Genomic DNA, 18,444 nt, shown 5'->3' with positions numbered 1-18,444 from the left:
GGCGCTGTCCTGAACGGCTGCCTGTCCTGCAGCTGTCCGTTTTTTTCCCTTCTTTTTTATTATTTTTAGTACGTTAAGTGTGCAGTCAGGGGGTCAAATCTTTTATGTGTGGGGGGTGGTGGGGGGGAAGGGAGAAACTGCTTTTCAAGTCCCTACCTGGTCGGAGAGGCTGCCTTCCTCCGAGCAGCGACTTCGACCTGTCCTCGCGGCCTACCAGCGGGTCCTGGAGCGACGTTTCCCTGAGGGGACCTGGCCAGAACATCGGCTTTGGCGGCGGCGCAGCGCTGGAGCGCTATTGCGGAGCGGGTGATGCCTTTCCTGGGTCGCTGCGCTGGAACTCCAGTATGCTGGGACCGCCGATGAGAACATTGTGGAGCCGCGGTTCTGTGGAGTGGCCAGCTGCGGCGCTGAACGTTACATCCCGGAGCCTGGGATCTCTCACCGAGATCGCCAGTGTGTGGAGCTCCGTTCAACGCGGTCTGTTGGCTTGGAAGCCGCGGTCTCCGGTGGGAGGGCGGCCATTCCTGGCACCCCAAGCCGCTGGGGGTTCTCCCGACGCCGGAGCATCATCACCAGGCGAGAACATCGGGTGCCGTGGCAGCAACTGTGGAGGCCTCAATAGGCCCGACTCTGGGTGGACAAGAGGATGGGGACTGGACTTTGTGCCTGGGGATGTTTTTGTGTTTTGGTGTTGAACTTCTTGAATGCTATGAGGGTGAGTCAAGGCCAGCAGTTTCATTACAAGTGTGATTTGACCCTGGAATAGATGTCGATGTGATGCGCTCTGGGTCACGTTGACTCTGAATCATCCAACGATGAAAAAGAAAATCAAGTGCTTGTATTCCTGGCAAAACATCTGTAAAAGGCAGAAATATTTCCCATTTCTTTCCCACTGAAATGGAGTAAAGTGTGTCCTTGCTCTGTGCGGACAGAGAGTCCTCAGTGGTGTAGTCCCTGGTCATCACATCACTATCTGGTGGGAGAGGAGAGGGGAGAGGGGAGGGGAGGGGAGGGGAGGGGAGGGGAGGGGAGGGGAGGGGAGTGGGAGGGGAGGGGAGGGGAGTGCACTTTGCACATGTGACAATAAAAGCACCGTTGGCCCATTGGCCAACACACAATCCGTGTTCATTGATGGCGATGAAACAGAGTCCAAGGTCTAGAGGGTGAATTTCAACATAAAACACAGAAACAGCACCCAGCTTGTCCATGCCAACCAAGATGGTGAATATTGGGCTAGTCCCATTTGCTTGCGTTTGGCCCAAACTCCTCTGAACCTTTCCTATCCATATATCTGGAGGAGGCGCTGTCCTGAACGGCTGCCTGTCCTGCAGCTGTCCGTTTTTTTTCCCTTCTTTTTTATTATTTTTAGTACGTTGAGTGTACAGTCAGGGGGCCTAATCTTTTTATGTGTGGGGGGTGGTGGGGGGGAAGGGGGAAACTGCTTTTCGAGTCCCTACCTGGTCGGAGGGGTTGCCTTCCTCCGAGCAGCGACTTCGACCTGTCCTCGCGGCCTACCAGCGGGTCCTGGAGCGACGTTTCCCTGAGGGGACCTGGCCAGAACATCGGCTTTGGCGGCGGCGCAGAACATCGGCTTTGGCGGCGGTGCAGCGCTGGAGCGCTATTGCGGAGCGGGCGATGCCTTTCCTGGGTCGCCGCGCTGGGACTCCAGTATGCTGGGACCGCCGATAAGAACATTGTGGAGCCGCGGCTCTGTGGAGCGGCCAGCTGCAACGTTGAACGTTACATCCCGGACCCTGGGATCTCTTGCTGAGATCGCCAGTGTGCGGAGCTCCATCCGGCACGGTCTGTTGGCTTGGAAGCCGCGGTCTCCGGTGGGAAGGCGGCCGTTCCTGGCACCCCAAGCCGCTGGGGGTTCTCCCGACGCCGAAGCACCATCACCCGGCGAGAACATCGGGCGCCGTGGCGGCGACTGTGGAGGCCTCAATAGGCCCGACTCTGGGTGGACAAGAGGATGGGGACTGGACTTTGTGCCTTCCCCCACAGTGGGAATCACTGTGGGGGGATGTTTTTGTGTTGAACTTCTTTTTGAATGCTATGTTGTATTTTTATTAGTGTGCTGCAAGGACATCAGAATTTCCCCTGAATAAGGGGATTAATAAAGTTTAATCTAATCTAATCTATCCAAATATCATTTATAATCATAATTGTATCCAGTCTATAGCTTCCTCTGGCAGCTCATTCCATTCCAGATGTGGACTACCCTCTGAGTGGAAAAGTTGCCCTGAGGTCCCTCCTAAATCTCTCACCTCGCACCTTAAGGCTATGCCCTCTAGTTTTAAAACCCTCTACCTTGGGAGTAAGACTGTGAGCGTTCACCTGCTCCATACCCCTCGTGATCTTCTACAACTCTCAGGTCAACCCTCTGCCTCCAGCTGATCCAACCTCACCCTATAACGCAAGGCCAAGTAACATCCTAGTGGATGTCTTCTGTTCCCTTTCCAACACAATGGCATCTTCCCTGTAGCTGGGCGGCTACAACTGCACACAGTTTAAATAATAATTTATTTTAAACATGCTTTATAAAGTAATTGGTACAGCTGGAGAGATTCACATGCCTACGTCATTATTAATGGAACAACATTGATAAACATGTATGTTGGAGTTCGCCCTTACATTGATCACAAGGTCATAAGGGATAGGAGAAGAATTAGGCCATTCGGTCCATCAAGTCTACTCCGCCATTCAATCATGGCTGATCTATCTCTCCCTCCTAACCCCATTTTCCTGCCTTCTCCCCATGACCTCTGACACCCGTACTAATCAAGAACCTATCTATCTCTGCCTTAATAATACCCGTTGACTTGGCCTCCACAACCGTCTGTGGCAATGAATTCCACAGATTCACCAGCCTCTGACTAAAGAAATTCCTCCTCATCTCCTTCCTAAAACAATGTCTTTTAATTCTTAGGCTGTGACCTCTAGTCCTAGACTCTCCCACTAGTGGAAACATCCTCTCCATATCCACTCTATCCAGGGCATTGATGACCCCAGCCTCTCCCTCCCCTTGTCGCTGGCTACACACAACCCAGTGGATGATCTCTCTCCCTCGCTCTCTCTCTCACCCTCCCTCTCTGGCTCCTGTCCACTCATCTGCTACCAGGCCCGGCTGCAGTCAGTGGACAAGGCCGTCTGCTTTGACTAATGGCGTGATTGATGGACAAAATAAGGAAGAACACACAAAAACATTTCAGTCGGGTCTGGCGTGTCAGCGAGTCTTCATCAAGTGCCTCTGAAGGTATATTTTGCTGCATGCCTCATTACACAGTAATGGCGTTGCGAAGAAAAGCTGATTCTTTTCACAGCACAAGACAGCAGGCAGCGTTATGGAATGTAGGTCTATCAGCCTGACGGTGCTGCATCTGGAGAACAGGCACTTTTATCTCCCACCCCCTCCCCTACTCTCCCCTCCCCTCCACTGCCAAACCCCCTATCCCCTCCCCTACTCTCCCCTCCCCTGCCAAACCCCCTCTCCCCTCCCCTCCACAGCCTAACCCCCTCTCCCCTCCCCTACTCTCCCCTCCCCTCCACTGCCTAACCCCCTCTCCCCTCCCCTCCACTGCCTAACCCCCTCTCCCCTCCCCTACTCTCCCCCCTGCCAAACCCCCTCTCCCCTCCCCTCCACTGCCTAACCCCCTCTCCCCTCCCCTACTCTCCCCTCCCCTCCTCTCCCCCCTGCCAAACCCCCTCTCCCCTGCCTAACCCTCCTCTCCGCACCCTTCCCCTGCCAAATCCCCTATCCCCTCCCCTGCCTAACCCCCCCCCCCCTCTCCCCTCCCCTGCCTAATTACCCTACCCTCCCCTCCCCTGCCAAACCGCCCTACCCTACCATACTCTCCCCTCCCCCCCACTGCCTACCCCCCCCCCCCCCCCCCCTCCCAAAACTGTACTATTCATGAAAATGGTAGGAGGCCAATTGAGAAGGTCGGCTGCAAGACTGCAAGGAGCAGGAACGGGCAGCAGATGCTGCATCACACTCCGCCTGCTACACTGCCATACCTCCACAGGTATGTCTACTCTGAAGAAGTCCTCCTCCTCTCTTCGACAAGAGTTCTGCAGCACCCCCTCTCACCTGCACCCCGTCTCACCTGCACCCCCTCTCACCTGTACCCCCTCTCACCTGCACCCCCTCTCACCTGTACCCCCTCTCACCTGCACCCCCTCTCACCTGTACCCCCTCTCACCTGCACCCCCTCTCACCAGCACCCCCTCTCACCTGCACCCCCTCTCACCTGTACCCCCTCTCACCTGCACCCCCTCTCACCAGCACCCCCTCTCACCTGCACCCCCTCTCACCTGCACCCCCTCTCACCTGCACCCCCTCTCACCTGCACCCCCTCTCACCTGCACCCCCTCTGTGATTCCTCCCGGCCGCACTCCGGCACCTTGACTATCGTCTGCTTTGATCTGTCATTTTCACACCTTACTCTTCCATATCTTGGGCCTCCCTCCCCCCTGACTCTCACTCTGAAGTAGGGTCTCGACCCGAAACGTCACCCGTTCCTTCTCTCCAGAGATGCTGCCTGTCCCGCTGAGTTACTGCAGCTGTTTGTGTCTGTCTGAGAGATTTCAACACTAGGCCATTCTCTTGGTGTCACACACTTTGTTACAGCAGCCACCCGGTGTCTAACCCGGAGTGAGATCGTGGGTACTTCTGAGAAATGACACATGTATCAGCAAACTGATGGCAAGCAATAACCCAGGACACCTCAGTTATCAGCTCGACACAACTGAAATAACAAAAATGGGCGTGACGGTGGCGCAGCGGTAGAGTTGCTGCCTCACGGCACCAGACACCTGGGTTCATTCCTGACCACGGGTGCTGTCCGTACGGAGTTTGCACGTGCTCCCCGTAACCGCGTGGGTTTCATCCGGGTGCTCCGGTTTCCTCCTACACCCCAAAGACGTACAGGTTTGTAGGTTAGTGTGCAGGGTGATGGCTGGTCGGCGTGGACTCGCTGGGCCGAAGGGCCTGTTTCCGCGCTGTATCTCTAAACTAAACTAACATTTGTGGAGAGAAGTACTGTGAGCAGAGGCAGGCAGCTGGGCAGGGGGAGAGTGTCTCTTATCTGTAGCCAACAGCCTTTAATGCTGAAAATGACCTTGAAGGTGATGCTGGTTCTGTACACACAACTCACCGTGCTATTGGCAAATTAACCACGAGGGTGGCGCCACTTCCCGTTTATATCTCGTTCCCTCGACATGGGTTTGATCCTCGACGGAGTATTTAACAATCGCCTGGATTGCAGTAAAGTTTGTGACTCATGCGCTCCAGACGGTGACTTCTCCTGCAGCGGGACGTGCAAACACACATCAGCTACAGCTCCATAGTGCATCGCACTCGCACGCACACACACACACACGCTCACACAAACTCGCACGCACACACTCGCACACACGTGCGCACACGCACGCACACACTCGCACGCACACACGCGCGCACACGCACACGCACGCACACACTCGCACGCACACACACGCGCGCACACACACGCGCGCACTCACACGCACATGCACACACACACACGCGCACTCGCCCGCAGACACTCACACGCACACACTCGCACGCACACGCTCACCCACACACACACACACTCGCACATACACACATTCGCACACTCACACACGCACACTCACACACATGCTCACACACACATTCACACACGCACACGCATGCACACACGCACACTCACACACGCATGCACACTCACATACACACACACACACACTCTTACAAACACACACGCACACTCGCACACGCAAACGCACACTCGCACACACATGCATACACACACATTTACACACTTACACACACACTTACACATGCACTCTCGCACACACGCACACTTACACACACACACACACACAAACACACGCAGACGCACACTCACACACTTTCGCACACACACACACACACACACACACACACACGGAGAACCAGGCATTGAACGCGTTTCAGGAAAATGAGAATGTTCAAATGTAAAAATTCTTTAAAAAATAAATCATCTCAAATGATGCCTCATGTGTGTCAGAGCCACACTTACATCTCGCAACATTCACATTCTGTCCGGGCGCCGTGTGACAAATATGTCAAATTAATACATCATTGGGTATGACTGCGTGGTTGGAATTTGACTGAAGTACCACCAGTCTGCAAAAAAGAACGATTTATCAATGCAAGCTTAATAACATCTATTTGAATGTAACTAAAAATCAATATTTCATTACCAAATTGTTAGTGAGAATGAAGAGAGATGGTGGAAGTGGCCGTGTTTTGTGGAGGTAAGGCGTCTGGAGTTCAATCTGAAGATGAAATGATTCATGGTCGGGAGCTGGTGGCAGGGAGAGGGAGGACAAATCTGGAGCGCTCTCTCCAGTCTGACCTTGGCCAGGGGAAGAAATACACTAGGAGATGAAGCTGACTCAATTCCCAGCAGGACTGGATCACACCATAGATCAGGCAGAGCACACCCTACCTGGGACATCCGCTGAATGCTCAGGCTGTGATGATCAAAATTATCACGCTACAATCAGTCCGATTACTTTATGGAAATCTAATCCAGTTTGTAGCATCTTAATGTCTTTGAGGAGTTGTTCTACAGCAGTTTGTCTTTCACAGTCATATTTTGGATGATTGTAGCCCTTTGTGAAAAGCAGAAAGGGTTTAAATAATTTAAATGTGTTGGTAGTTAACAACAGTTAACATGTTTAACTGATTAGTTCTGCACCACCTCACGCATTTGTGTCTTTAATTATTTATTCATTTATCTTAATTGCTGAGAACAATCTTCCTGCATGTTGAAGATGAAGGTGGTGCTCCTGCGATGGTTCTCGTCTGCAGCAGCGATGGGTTTGTCTGAGTCAATGGTGGGAAACAGGAGAGTGGGGTCTCACAGCTGGAGACCCCCCCCGCGTGGCAGTGCATTGTACCCTACTTGTAGTCGCCAGGGCAGTACTCTGCATATCGCCAACTTGGACAATTTAACATTTTTATCAAGCCAATTCAATTAACTACAAACCTACAAACATCTTTGGAGTGTGGGAGGAAACCGAAGATCTCGGAGAAAACCCACGCAGATCACGGGGAGAGCGTGCAAACTCCATACAGACAGTACCTGTAGTTGTGATCGAACCCAGGTCTGTGGTGCTGCATTTTGCTGTAAGGCAGCAACTCTACCCCGCTGTGCCACCGTGACCGCCCTTTGATTTCTACACTCATTTCATCCTGATCATTGTTCTGTTAAAGGTAGACAAAAACGCAGGAGAAACTCCCGTCCCCTCCCCCCGCCCCCCACATCAGTCTGAAGAAGAGTCTCGACCTGAAACGTCACCCATTCCTTCGCTCCATAGATGCTGCCTCACCCGCTGAGTTTCTCCAGCATTTTTGTCTACCTTTGATTTTTCCAGCATCTGCAGTTCTTTCTTCAACATTGTTCTGTTAATAGTTACTTACATTTTATTGCAGTCATCTATTTAGTGACAGTCTTGCGTCTGAATCAGCCTGACTGCACAAGGATCACTGCATGGATGCGTTTGAATATAGCAAGCTGACCTGCAATTGACAGGTAGGTTGTTAGAAGCTGAAGCTTTAGTGGCAATTTATATTGACACTCGCTTATAGCACCTCCCGCTCAGTCCACAGTGTGTACATTTGGAGAGCATCCTTGGCATGTTAAACATGCACATATCGGTTAAGCAACCAACCATCCTATAATGTATATATAATGGGCAATATTATAGGTGGATGCGAATGGGTAAAACGCCATGGAAAGATGGTAGGTCGTGTGTCCCAATAACAACTCAAGCCTGAATGACACAAGGAACAGCAGATGTTGGAATCAACCGTAGAAAACAAAGTGCTGGAGTAACTCAGCGGGTCAGGCAGCATCTGTGGAGAACATGGATAGGTGACGTTTCACAGAGTGCTGGAGTAACTCAGCGGGTCAGGCAGCATCTGTGGAGAACATGGATAGGTGACGTTTCACAGAGTGCTGGAGTAACTCAGCGGGTCAGGCAGCATCTGTGGAGAACATGGATAGGTGACGTTTCACAGAGTGCTGGAGTAACTCAGCGGGTCAGGCAGCATCTGTGGAGAACATGGATAGGTGACGTTTCACAGAGTGCTGGAGTAACTCAGCGGGTGCAGCAGCATCTATGGAGCGAAGGAAATAGGCAACGTTTCGGGACGAAACCCGTAAGGGTTTCGGCACGAAACGTTGCCTATTTCCAGAAGGATTTCGGCCCGAAACGTTGCCTATTTCCTTAGCTCCGTGGGTCAGGCAGCATCTGTGGAGAACATGGATAGGTGACGTTTCACAGAGTGCTGGAGTAACTCAGCGGGTCAGGCAGCATCTGTGGAGAACATGGATAGGTGACGTTTCACAGAGTGCTGGAGTAACTCAGCGGGTGCAGCAGCATCTATGGAGCGAAGGAAATAGGCAACGTTTCGGGACGAAACCCGTAAGGGTTTCGGCACGAAACGTTGCCTATTTCCAGAAGGATTTCGGCCCGAAACGTTGCCTATTTCCTTAGCTCCGTGGGTCAGGCAGCATCTGTGGAGAACATGGATAGGTGACGTTTCACAGAGTGCTGGGGAGTAACTCAGCGGGTCAGGCAGCATCTGTGGAGAACATGGATAGGTGACGTTTCACAGAGTGCTGGAGTAACTCAGCGGGTCAGGCAGCATCTGTGGAGAACATGGATGGGTGACGTCTTGGATCAGGACCCTTCTTCAGACTGTGTCAGGATCCAACTCATGTGTATCACACAGGGCTGCATTACTTACCCCACACGGGTTATTTAGACAGGTGGTGATTGGGGAAAGGCTGCACTGTTCTGATGGCCATGGATTTAATTCCAAGAGGGTTTGTGTGGATGGTATCAAGGTGTGTTTACACCTGACCCCAGTCCCAGGAAACATCCGGGCATCTTTTAACAAAATTCTGATGCACAATCTCTAGCTGGTGGATAACTCAAGCACCCACCTCTAGACCCACCCACCCATTACTCCCAGATAGGTTTGCAAACATCTCAGGGATGGCACGGAAGAATATAGCTCTTCATTCATCTCTTTCTTGCAACCCAGTCATGGAATCATAGAGTCAGCACTGAAGCAGACCCTTTGGCCCAACTTGTCCACAACCGACCAAGATGCCCCATCACATCCATTCCCATTTGCTCACAAAATGTGTAGGAAGTGACTGCAAGTACTGGTTTGCCCCAAAGGTAGCCACAAAAAGCTGGAGTAACTCAGCGGGTCAGGCAGCATCTCTGGAGAACATGGATAGGTGACGTTTCACAGAGTGCTGGAGTAACTCAGCGGGTCAGGCAGCATCTGTGGAGAACATGGATAGGTGACGTTTCACAGAGTGCTGGAGTAACTCAGCGGGTCAGGCAGCATCTGTGGAGAACGTGGATAGGTGACGTTTCACAGAGTGCTGGAGTAACTCAGCGGGTCAGGCAGCATCTCTGGAGAACATGGATAGGTGACGTTTCACAGAGTGCTGGAGTAACTCAGCGGGTCAGGCAGCATCTCTGGAGAGAAGGAATAGGTGAAGTTTCGGGTCGAGACCCTTCTTCAGACTTAATCTAAATGTTGTCTCTGTCTGGCATTTGCCCACATCTTTCACATCCATGTACCTGTTCATGTATGTGTCTGTTATACTACCTCCACTGGTAGCTCGTATCATATACCCACAGTGAAAAACAGGGGCAAAGATTAAAAGAGATGTGTGGGGTGGGTTTTATACACAGAGGGTGTTGGGTAGGTGGAACATGTTGTCGGGGAGGGAGGAACAATAGGAGCATTTAAGAGGCTTTTAGATAATCACATGGATATGAAACATAGAAACATAGAAAGTAGGTGCGAGAGTAGACCACCAGGTCCGTCGAGCCCGCACCGCCATTCGCTCATGGCTGAACACTAAACAGACACACTTACCCACAAACAATAGACACAAGACACAGAACACAAGACACTACCCTCCCCTTTATACCGCTATCACCCCTCTCCACCCCAAGAACCTCGTGATCTCCTGGGGGAGGCAAAAAAACGGATAAAAACCCAGGTCCAATTCGGGAAAAAAATCCGGGAAATTCCTCTCCGACCCCAATCCAGGCGATCGACACTTGTCCAGGAGATCACTCAGGTCTTACTATACTAACCATACCTAGGTCCATATCCCTGCCCTCTCCCCGTAGCCCCTTATCCCCTTGGCAGCTAAAAAACCATCTATTTTAGACTTAAATATATTTAACGTTTCTGCTTCCACTGCTCCCTGGGGCAGTGAATTCCATAAATTAACCACCCTCTGGGTGAAGAAGTTCTTCCTCATCTCAGTTTTAAAAGAGCCCCCCCTTATTCTGCAACTATGTCCCCTAGTTCTAGTTTCCCCGATCATTGGGAACATCCTCGGTGCATCCACCCGATCAAGGCCCCTCACGATCTTATATGTTTCAATGAGATCGCCTCTCATTCTTCTAAACTCCAAAGAGTAGAGTTCCAGCCTACTTAACCTTTCCTCATATGTCAATCCCCTCATTGCAGGAATTAATCTTGTAAACCTTCGCTGCACTGCCTCCAGGGCTAGTACATCCTTTCTTAAGTATGGACCCCAGAACTGTACACAGTATTCCAAATGTGGTCTCACTAATACTGTGTACAGCTGCAGGGACATGGATCATTTATGTAATAGCAAGGAACTGCAGGTGCTGGTTTATATCAAAGATAGCCACCAAATGCTGGAGTAACTCAGCGGGACAGACAGCACCAGGCAGAGTATGGTTCATCTGCAGACCAAAAACCATTAGTTGTTGTCAGCATGGACATTGTGGGCTGTAGCGGGACAGACAACATCTCCGCTCAATCTGCCTGGACCTACCTGATCTCCCGGTGGCTCAGCACTAACTCCCCCTCCCATTCCCACACTGACCTTTCTGTCCTGGGCCTCCTCCATTGTCAGAGTGAGGCCCAGCGCAAATTGGAGGAACAGCACCTCATATTTAGCTTGGGCAGCTTACACCCCAGCGGTATGAACATTGACGTCAGCTAACTTCAGATAGCCCTTGCTTTCCCTCTCTCTCCATCCTCTCCATCCCCTCCCCCTTCCCAGATCTCCCACCAGTCCGACTGCCCCCCCTTGATTACATTTTATCTCTGTGTGCCTCATTGTCACCTTCCCTGAGCTAACAACGATCCTAGTTCTTTGTCCTCTTTGATCTCTAATTTTCACACCTTTCCCTTCCATATCTCTGTATTCCATACCTCACCCTGTGTCTGACTCTCAGTCTGAAGAAGAGTCTTGACCCAAAACGTCACCCATTCCTTCTCTCCAGAGATGCTGCCTGGCCCGCTGAGTTACTCCAGCATTTTGTGCCTATCTTCAGTGTAAAACCAGCATCTGCAGTTCCTTCCGACACAATCCTGTGCTGTAGTGTGTTATGTTGTCTCTTATAGAAACTTACAAAATTCTTAAGGGGTTGGACAGGCTAGATGCAGGAAGATTGTTCCCGATGTTGGGGGAGACCAGAACAAGGGGTCACAGTTTAAGAATAAGGGGGAAATCTTTTAGGACCGAGATGAGAAAATCATTTTTCACACAGAGAGTGGTGAATCTCTGGAATTCTCTGCCACAGAAAGTAGTTGAGGCCAGTTAATTGGCTATATTTAAGAGGGGGTTAGATGTGGCCCTTGTGGCTAAAGGGATCAGGGGGTATGGAGAGAAGGCAGGTACAGGATACTGAGTTGGATGATCAGCCATGATCATATTGAATGGCGGTGCAGGCTCGAAGGGCCGAATGGCCTACTCCTGCACCTAATTTCTATGTTACTATGTTCTATGATAATAGCAGGAATGGTGTGGTAAATGACACAAAGAGATCCCTTATCATAACATCTCATGCAGCGACATGGTAACTTTATGGAATATCACAGAGCCTCATGTGTTGCAGTTCAGTTTATTGTCACGTGTACCGAGTGAAAAGCTTTTTGTTGCGTGCTAACCAGTCAGCGGAAAGACAACACATGATCACACTCAATCCATTTACAGTGTAGAGACAAGACACGTGTTAAGGGAATAACATTGAGTGCAAGTAGACAAAAAATGTTGGAGAAACTCAGCGGGTGAGGCAGCATCTATGGAGAAAAGGAGTAGGTGACGTTTCGGGTCTCGAGCCAAACTCCCTTTCTCCATAGATGCTGCCTCACCCGCTGAGTCACTCCAGCATTTTTTGTCTACTTTCTATTTTTCCAGCATCTGCAGTTCCTTCTGAAACATTCAGTGCAAGGTAAAGTCAGCAACGGGATAGCCCAAGAGGTAGATAGTAATTGTGTAGTTCTATCCCCCAGTTCCCTTGGTATTTGTCCGTGACTTCTTCAGCAGTATCCCTTCAACTCTTGCAGTGTTTGCTGGGGAAAATGTGGGGGAAATGTTCGGGACATTTGTCTTGTTGTTTTTGCTGCATGTAAATTGCCAAACACAGCGTTATTCCCCACGCTCAGCTCTCTTCAGGGCCCATCTGGGAATATAGCAAGTTACACAAACGCACAATGTTGAACTCAGCATTATACATACGTGACTGGACGTCTGCTCCAAATTCACTTCACCAATTAGAACAGAGTTAGGTTTGTAAAAGAAGTATCTTGAAAGAACCGTTCAGTTCACCACTCGGACTCCGCCTCACGGATACCACAGCTGTGCAATTATATTTAGAATTATATATTTAGAAAATATCTCTCAGATCATGTCGAATTGTAGTCTGAAGAAGGGTCCCGACCTAAAACGTCACCTATCCTCCACAGATGCTGCCTGGCCCACTGAGTTCCTCAGGATCAGGTGTTCGACGCCTGTCCCATTGAATGACACAATTCCTGGAATGTTTTTTTCTCGATGTTTAAAAGCTGCTCAACGCTCCGACAATAGACAATGGATGCAGGAGTAGGCCATTCGGCCCTTCGAGCCAGCACCGCCATTCAATGTGATCATGGCTGATCATCCCCACAATAGACAATAGACAATAGGTGCAGGAGTAGGCCATTCGGCCCTTCGAGCCAGCACCGCCATTCAATGTGATCATGGCTGATCATCCCCAGTCAGTACCCCGTTCCTGCTTTCTCCCCATATCCCCTGACTCTGCTATCTTTGAGAGCTCTATCCAACTCTCTCTTGAAAGCATCCAGAGAATTGGCTTCCACTGCCTTCTGAGGCAGAGAATTCCACAGATTCACAACTCTCTGGGTGAAAAAGTATTTTCACACTGCTCTGCTCCGTCTAGTTGTATCCTCTGCAGGTCTACCTTTAATCATTCAGCCGTACAATGCATTTAATAATGTATCATGACATCCACGCCCTTAAACGCAACAAACAATTTCATCATTTCAATTATGAATCTTAAGTCTTAAGTCTTAATTGTGTTCACTGCTCCACCTTTCCTTCTGTTCCCAGTCTTATACTCAACCAGAGAAGGTAGTTGCGGCAGATACATAACAATATTTAAAAGACATTTGCACAGATACATGATAGGGAAGCTTCATTGACTGACGTATCAGGTCACCGAAACATTCGCGGCGTGATGACGTGCGCCGCGCGGCATTTTTTCAAGTGTCGCATCATATATTTTGTCTCCACTGGATTTTAAAATGTTCAAAATCTTTTGGCGACACTGATATGACGCCGGCAGTCTCCGAAAAAATCTCGAAGTGGGACAGGCCCTTTAGAGGGATGTGGGCCGAACGCTACACAACCAGAGAGCAGTGCTGAACCACACTCTACCTCCATGGTGACCCCCGGACTATCCTTGATCGGTATTACATTGTCTGTACACTGTGAATGGCTCGATTGTAATCAAGTATTGTCTTTCCATAGACTGGATACAACAACACGCAACAAAAGCTTTTCACTGTACCTCAGTACACGTGACAATAAACTAAACGGAAATGCAGGCGAACAGGTCTAGCGTTGATGGGTCGGTAGGGACGAGTTGGGCCGAAGGGCCTGTTTCTGTGCTGTGTGACACAGTCTAACTGAAAATGAAACTACTGTTAAAACGACCTTTGAGAAGCACAATTTTCTCCTTCCTATAAGTAGTAAGCGTCATATCGGCATCAGTCAGCTGCTGATATGACGGGCCAGGTATTTAAAGGACGAGATGGAGGCACGTGGAGTGTCTTGTGTACTCGCTCGCCGCTGCTGCTGAGGTCAGTGCACCCGCTTCACCACTGCTCCACCAAGCTGACAGTGAGCAATGGGCTGGTGGAACCGGGTCACAAAGCCACCATCACGATAGCGATCTCCCAACAAACCTGGGAATGCAGAATAATGTGGGAGTGGTTGTGTGTGACAGACGCATGCAGCAATGGCACACATTTACCTGAACCTTTCCCACATTCATAACCCAGCTGATGATTAATGGAGCCCTTGTCCTTGTGGTGGATGAAAGATGCTGACTGGTCTTCTAGTGCCTTGATGCAGGCATGTGTGTGAGATGCAACTCCCTGGGTACAACAAAACCTGCCACCGCTGCACATCGCACGCTCTCTTCATCCTGACTGTTGGAGAGGACATTGGTTTGATGTATTAGTTTCCTTTGCAAAGGAGAGGCTTCAAGCTCAATGCAAACTGGGATCACCAGGCATCACCTCCAGCTACTGGTTTTACCAGGTATATCAGCTGCAGCTACTGGGAATAACAGGTATGTCAGCTGCAGCAACTGGGATCACCAAGTATATCACCTGCAGCAACTGGGATGACCAGGTATGTCACCTGCAGCTACTGGGAATAACAGGTATGTCACCTGCAGCAACTGGGATCACCAGGTATATCACCTGCAGCAACTGGGATCACCAGGTATATCACCTGCAGCTACTGGGACGACCAGGTATGTCACCTGCAGCTACTGGAAGGGAAATGCAACACACAAGGAATGCAAGAGTAATAGAAACATAGACAATAGGTGCAGGAGTAGGCCATTCGGCCCATCGAGTCAGCATGGCCATTTAATGTGATCATGGCTGATCATCCTAAATCAGTACCCCGAGCCTGCTTTCTCCCCATATCCGCTGACTCTGTTAGCCTTAAGATCTAAATCTAACTCTCTCTTGAAAATATCCAGTGAATTGGCCTCCACTGCCTTCTGTCACAGATTCACAACTCTCTGGGTGCAAAGGTTTTTCCTCATCTCTGTCCTAAATGGCCTACCCCTTATTCTTTAAATCCTAAATGGTCTATCCCTTATTCTTAATGAAGCACGATTAGTGTATTAGTGGAGAATGTGAAAAAACCCCAAAAAATAACAGTAATCGCCCAGTTCACAAACTGCATGCAATCTACAAATCACAACCACAAAAAGATGCATTTGGACTGAAGCCTAGAAATGGGATTGATTAGTACACTTCATGCATGAATTATCTACATCGGGTACAGATCACGTGAGCAAACGTTACCAAGGGAGTCCATCCAGAAACATCCAAGTACAAAGCACGTTCCAATATAAGATGAGCACCTCACTATTTGAGCTATGTTCCCTTCTTCCCCTGCTAGCATCAACTCCCTCTTCTCCCCTCTCCCATTGGGTAAGAGGTACAGAAATGTGAAAACGCACACCTCCAGATTCAGGGACAGTTTCTTCCCGGCTGTTATCAGGCAACTGAACCATCCTACCACAACCAGAGAGCAGTGCTGAACTACTATCTACCTCATTGGAGACCCTCGGACGATCCTTGATGGGACTTTGCTGGCTTTACCTTGCACTAAATGTCATCTCCTTATCATGTATCAGTACACTGTAAAAGTCTCGATTGTAATCATGTATTGTCTGTCCACTGACTGGTTAGCACGCAACAAAATCTTTTCACTGTACCTCGGTACACGTGACAATAAACTAAACTGACTATCTGGAGATTCGGGGTGTTACGTTGAACGGAGAAGATTAGTTCAAATTGGCATCATGTTCAGCATAGACATTGTGGGCCGAAGGGCCTTGTTCATAGAAACTTAGACAATAGGTGCAGGAGGAGGCCATTCGGCCCTTCAAGCCAGCACCGCCATTCATTGTGATCATGGCTGATCTTCCCCTATCAATAACCCGTGCCTGCCTTCTCCCCATATCCCTTGACTCCACTAGCCCCTAGAGCTCTATCTAACACTCCCTTAAATCCATCCAGTGACTTGGCCTCCACTGCCCTCTGTGGCAGGGAATTCCACAAATTCACAACTCTCTGGGTGAAAAAGTTTTTTCTCACCTCAGTCTTAAATGGCCTCCCCTTTATTCCAAAACGGTGGCCCCTGGTTCTGGACTCGCCCAACATTGGGAACATTTTTCCTGCATCTAGCTTGTCCAGTTTTTTTATAATTTTATATGTTTCTATCAGATCCCTCCTCATCCTAAACTCCAGTGAATACAAGCCTAGTCTTTTCCATCATTCCTCATATGACAGTCCCGCCATCCCAGGGATCAATCTCGTGAACCTACGCTGCACTGCCTCAATCACAAGGATGTCCTTCCTCAAATTAGGAGACCAAAACTGTACACAATACTCCAGATGTGGTCTCACCAGAGCCCTATACAACTGCAGAAGTACCTCTCTACTCCTATACTGAAATCCTCTTGTTATGAAGGCCAACATTACATTAGCTTTCTTCACTGCCTGCTGTACCTGCTCGCCAACTTTCAGTGACCGGTGCACAAGGACACCCAGGTCTTGCTGTACCTCCCCCTTACCAAACCTAACCCCATTGAGATAATAATCTGCCCCTTTGTTTTTGCCGCCAAAGTGGATAACCTCACATTTATCTATATTATACTGCATCTGCCACGCATCTGCCCACTCACTCAACCTGTCCAGGTCACCCTGCAACCTCCTAACATCCTCTTCACAGTTCACACAGTTCACCTGTTGTACTGTTCTATGTTCTATATTTGAGACTAGAAGCAATAAATTACAGATAAGTAACTAGCAGACGAGGCAGCGTAGCTGGTGAACACGAATAGCTGGCATCACCTATCCATGTTCTCCACAGATGCTGCCTGACCCGCTGAGTTACTCCAGCACTCTGTGAAACGTCACCTATCCATGTTCTCCACAGATGCTGCCTGACCCGCTGAGTTACTCCAGCACTCTGTGAAACGTCACCTATCCATGTTCTCCACAGATGCTGCCTGACCCGCTGAGTTACTCCAGCACTCTGTGAAACGTCACCTATCCATGTTCTCCACAGATGCTGCCTGACCCGTTGAGTTACTCCAGCACTCTGCCTTTTCACTGTACCTCGGCATATGTCATGATAATAAACCTAACCAAACGCTGCCTGCGGCCAATGGACAAGAATTATCCCAGGAATGAGTGAGTTAACCTATGATGAGTGTTTAATGACACTGGGACTGTACTCCCTGGAGTTTAGAAGAATGAGGAGGGACCTCATTAAAACTTACCAAATAGTGAAGGCCTGGATAGAGTGAATGTGGAGAGGATGTTTCCACTAGTGGGAGAGTCTAGGACCAGAGGTCACAGCCTCAGAATTAAAGGACATTCCTTTAGGAAGGAGATGAGGAGGAATTTCTTTGGACTGAGGGTGGTGAATCTGTGGAATTCTTTGCCCAGCAGGCTGTGGAGGCCACAAGTCAGTGGATATTTTTAAGGCAGAGATAGACAGATTCTTGATTAGTACGGGTGTCAGGGGTTATGGGGAGAAGGCAGGAGAATGGGGTTAGGAGGGAAAGATAGATCAGCCATGATTGAATGGCGGAGTAGACTTGATGGGCTGAATGGCCTAATCCTGCTCCTAGAACTTATGAACATGAACTAAATGCTGTTTTAGTAACAGCCTCTATACCTCCTCTGGCAGCTCGTTCCATTCTCCTGCCTTCCTCTGTGTGGACAAGTCGTCCTGAAGAAGGGTCTCGACCCGAAACGTCACCATTCCTTCTCTCCAGAGATGCTGCCTGTCCCGCTGAGTTACTCCAACTTTTTGTGTCTATCTCCTATTTAATCTTTCCCCTTTCACCTTAAACCTAGTTTTTGATCCTGATCCCCCAGCTGGGAAGGCTACGCATCCTCCCTGTTTATCCTGCGATGCTGCTGGCTGATCTCCTTGCCCTCCGGAGCAAGCCCCTGCCCACAGTCTCATTGCTGCCTTCCCCGTCCCGCTCTCGTAACCCCTTCTCCTCGTTCAAGGCTGCTGTAACGTGGGTGTGGGGGCCTTAGTGGCCATGAGGACAGTGGCATTAAGAGCTGACATCCTTCCCTTATGTTTTGTAATCAAACCATTACATAGTATTAGGTGAACCACAAAGCATTTATTAAAACCTATGCAGAGAGAACACTACGTATTGTTGCACTCGTTGCATCATCTAACTATCCTACTGGCCAACATTCAGTCACTAGAAATTAAAGTGGAGGACATAAGGGCAAGGCTGCTTTATCCAGCAAAT

The sequence above is a fragment of the Amblyraja radiata genome, chromosome 17 (genome assembly GCF_010909765.2).
Source record: "Amblyraja radiata isolate CabotCenter1 chromosome 17, sAmbRad1.1.pri, whole genome shotgun sequence".
In the NCBI taxonomy this organism is placed as follows: domain Eukaryota; kingdom Metazoa; phylum Chordata; class Chondrichthyes; order Rajiformes; family Rajidae; genus Amblyraja; species Amblyraja radiata.
Note: the sequence above shows the minus strand (reverse complement) of the source record.